Source organism: Phascolarctos cinereus, unplaced genomic scaffold, assembly GCF_003287225.1.
Source record: "Phascolarctos cinereus isolate Bilbo 61053 unplaced genomic scaffold, phaCin_HiC Scaffold_5;HRSCAF=322, whole genome shotgun sequence".
Classification (NCBI taxonomy): Eukaryota; Metazoa; Chordata; class Mammalia; order Diprotodontia; family Phascolarctidae; genus Phascolarctos; species Phascolarctos cinereus.
Genome location: NW_027555958.1, coordinates 80,588,132 through 80,592,617, shown reverse-complemented (window position 1 = coordinate 80,592,617; position 4,486 = coordinate 80,588,132). Strand labels below are relative to the sequence as shown.

Genomic DNA, 4,486 nt, shown 5'->3' with positions numbered 1-4,486 from the left:
GAAAGCTGGAAGAAGAGAAAGAAAGACAGGAGAGAAAAGCTAATTTGAAAGATCCAAAAATCTGTTAAGAAGATAATGTCTTACAATAGGCTTTAGTTTTCTGAACCATTGTTTTAAAATATGATAATGATGGTTTCAGGTAGTGAGATGGCGCAGTGGATTTGGAATCAGGAAGACTCATTTTCATGGGTTGAAATCTGGCCTCAGATACTTAGTAGCTATGTGACTTAAGCCTGTTTGCCTCAGTTCCTTATCTGTAAAATGAACTGGAGAAGAAAATGACAAATCACTCTGGTATCTTTGTCAAGAAAACCTTAAATGGGATCATAAAGAATTAGACATTACTGAAATAACTTAACAACAATGATGGTTTCCTGGACAGGAATGGCGTGTGCCTGTCACAGGCTGGCAAAGATTTATTTTCCTGGGGTGCTGAAAATAAAATAAAAATATCTTTAAACTTAGATATGTATACCCTATCAAGCTATGATACCCATCAAGCTAGATACCTCAGAAACTATACTATAGGAATAAGAATTACTGTTTAAGACACCAGAAACTCATAAAAGACAAACATCTAAGGAGCCAGTGGGAAAACTCCCAACCTCAAGTATATGTGCAGATGCTAAATTTCCTAATATTAGAAGGTAAATTTAACATCATAAGTATCACCAAAAGTTGATGGTATAAGGCCCATAATTGGAATATACCTATAGATAATATTAACCCTTCAAGATCCAGAACTCTCACCCTCAGACCCTCAAAGTCTTAATTGTTAAAGTGTCTCATGCATTTGGTTGGCTATCTTAGCTTTGCTTCGCATTATTACATGTTATTTCTTCACTAGTTGCCTTATTGCTACACATATACTCTCCTACTCTCTAACTCTTCAAATCAAATCAAATCAATACTGCCACTGCTACTATACAGAGTGTGCCAATTTACTCCCCTATGGCTCCATCCAATATCTTTATAAATTTCCAAAACCAAAATACCCCTTTCTGGTTACCGTTCCCCTATATGTGTTATCTTCTGTTGTTAGAATATAAACTCATTGAAGAAAGGGACTTTCTTTGCTTATGTTTTTATATTTCCACTGCTTAGCACAGTGCTTGGCAAATATTAATAAATATGTCCACTTAATAAAGTTTTTTTATTCATTAAAAACAAGAATAGCAAAAAAAAGGAGTTGTTAGGCTAACACTGTATATTAAGAAGTATACTAATGGAAGGAAATCCCAAGTGTTCTGAGACAGGAGCTTTGGCACCTCAAGTTCCTAAATACTTTTGGCTTTTTTTTCCTCTTTCTGAGCAGAGGTCATAGTATTCCTGTGTATTAACCTTTTGTCATTTAAGAGTTCCTAAGAGATTAGGAGTTCCTGAGTTCAAGATATCCTTAATTTCCAGGGAGACAATAATGGGCTATGTAAGCACTTTATCTTTCTTCATTTTCTCATGGATTCTTACTAATCCTTTAACATCTTGTGCATTTTCTGTGGTAGGTAAAGTAAAAGTTGTCCATGCCAATACTCATAATTTATATTTCATGTTGGTCCAACGTTTGGAGTTCTTGTTACCCACACTTGAAGAAATCTAAATGTAAGTCAGATTTAATCTTTATTCTAGAGATTTCCCCAGAGTAAAACCCATTAGTTGGGGCATAAGCCAAAGACAGATAGTGATCTGGGATCAAGCCCCTAGGATTGATACCAGTTTTTATAAGTCCAACATTTTATATAAAATTCAGAAGTTAGACGTTTGATTTTTATCACAAATGACAACAGGACAGTGCTGGATGTTTATATCATGAAGTCCACCTACACAAGCCATTAATTGGCTCATTGAACTCATTTTGTGATAGCACCCTCCCAAAAGAATATAATTATTTACAGCATTATTCATAGCATCAACTTGATAAAATGAATAAAACAAGCATAATCATTTCCCTTTGGAAAAAAAATCAATAGGTTCAAAGAAATTAAAGAATATGACTAAGATCAGACTTGCATAAATCTCAGAAAAGCTGGGTCTCAAAAATCAGTTGTCTCCAGACTTCAAGTCCAGTATGCTTTAGGATAAAAGCAAATTTGAATCCTCAAATTAGAGTACACTAACATCTGCTTCTTTTGTGTAGACGTATCTGTCCTCACTGTTCCTAGTGAAAATCGGCATGCATCCACTGTCTTCCAGCCATGGCAGGCTGTCAGGCTAGAACAGCTGTGGGACCCTCAGGAGCTGGCCCCAGCATGTGGACCAAGGTGCAGTGGCCATGAAGGCCAGCACTGTGAAGATCTCCAGCAAAGGCCATCACCCGGCAGGGGGTATTCAAATAAAAAAAAAATTAGAAAAATAGACCATTTTTGAAAACTGTGAAAATGATACATCAGAAAAGTCTAAATATAAGCCACTTTGGGGAAAAGTCTTCTATCTAGATTTGCCATATATTGTGATCTCTGAAAGACAGGAAAAGGACCTCAGGAAGCTAGTTGAAGAATTTCTCAGCAAAGATATGTTGCCAAATTTCAAATGAAAAGACATCCGAGTGTATTTCTTCTGTCCCAAGTCTGGAATCAACACATACCAGAGGAAATACTTCACCTCATCCTAGTTGTGATGGAATTTCATTCAAGACTCCATATCCAGTATGTATGAGCAGAGGCAAATTATTAGTTGAAAAAGCTATCAAGGAATATGAATTCATCCCTTCAAATTGTATCCTGTCAAATGCTTTATCCTAGAGAGCGAAAATTCTTCATATTGGTGACGTTAAATACTATATTGAACTAAAGAAAAAATAGTTGTATCTGATCAAGAAATCAAGCACATCACTAAAGAGAGGTGGGAAAACGATTCAGAAAACAAAAACAGGAAGGCTCAAAAAGCCATTTGTATGGGTGGAAGATTTAAGCCACCATCACAGACCATTTTACCTTCAGCTGTCCAATCTACCTTTCACGTTCCCTTTCGAAGCCCTGCAGTCCTTTTGATTTGGACAAAACGTCTGGTCTGCAGAAACAAACCCAAGCTAAACAAAGGAACAGAGCAGGCAGTGAAGCCGAGGAAGGGCATTGCCCTCTTGCCGCAGCCCCGCCTCTGAGAAAACAGGAAGAAGGGCTGCTGTGAGCGCTGCTCCCAGAGATACTCAGCGCTGCAGGTCCATCTTCTAAGAGAACAACACAGAAACTTTTCACAAAGTACTCAGTATCAAGTTGTTGACTATAGCCTATCCAAGTTGGTGTATGACTTTGTGAATACAGAAGCGATATACCCAGAAGAGTAAAATGCAGTATTGCATCTTTTGCCCCTATCATTGGAAACACTTTTAAAAGGAATGAACCTGAAAAACAACTGGAATTGCACTGTGTTTCCCGGAGTGACTCCCGGGAAATACTACCAAAAAGGTGATTAAACAGGATTTCCAAGATTAAGAAAGCAGGGATCCTTCCCAATGTTGCCGTTAATTCAGATCTCATAGATTCATTTGCTTCATGCAGACCATGTCCTTACAACTCAAATAGCAAACTCAGAGAACATTTGGATTGTGGAAAATCTTATATAATAAATCCAGTGAAGGACATTAAGCTGGATTTGGTACAACTACCTCTGAATAAAGATATACAAGGATATACTCCTGAAGTTTCTGACCATAAAGGAACTATAAATGAAAAAGACTTAGAAGAACTAAAAACAGAATACTGCCCGTGTATTCTAGAGACATTTATGCACGTTTCTGATTTTGACGAAACAAACAAAAATGTGTCTCAACTAATATGAAAGTTAGATAGCATGATTTTTCCAGATACCTGTCAGAAGAAAAAAGGCACTAGTTCCCTACATGGTAATGGTTCTAGTCTTAGAGTCATTAGCAATTCACCAAAGCAACCTACTGGTCAAGCCAAGATGATATCCCATAGTCATCCTGGTAAAGAACCCAAAGAATTGGATGTTGAAAGTGTAGACAGTTTGTCTTCAGGGAAGCTGCATCTAAAAGTAAAAATAGTAATAGGAGGAAACAAAAAAAGAAGTCAGAAGAAGGTAGAATTATATTTAAATAACAAAGCAGAATTTCCTGCTAAAAAAGAAGACTCTGCAGTTCATCAATACAGTCTTTAATGGAATTATTTCAGACCAGTGAAGACAGTTCTGAGTTTCTGGGTTTTGCAAGCTGTTCTGAAAACCATGGTTCACATGACACCTTAGAGGTTTGGGAGGAAGAAAATGGGAATAGCCTGTTGTCCACGTTTCTCTCTTCTCCCTCTTGGACCTCTACGTTTACTGGGTTTTAGAAGGGTTTTGTTTTTGTTTTTAATTTGTATTTTTCACAGATAATAAGGGTTTTATTCCTGAAAATTATTTATATATGTATAAATACTTTTATTATTTATGTCATCTATACATTTTAACAACCAAATATAATTATTAAGAATAAAGATGATTATTAGTGTTTTCTTAAGAATTAAGTACTTTTATATAAGTAAAAGCAACT

At 36.4% G+C, this 4,486-nt stretch overlaps 1 pseudogene; it reads left to right on the top strand.

Annotated features, from left to right (window-relative positions):
- Positions 1-2,269: 2,269 nt before the first annotated feature.
- On the top strand, positions 2,270-4,286 carry LOC110197962 (protein DBF4 homolog A pseudogene; annotated as a pseudogene).
- The last annotated feature ends 200 nt before the right edge of the window (positions 4,287-4,486 follow it).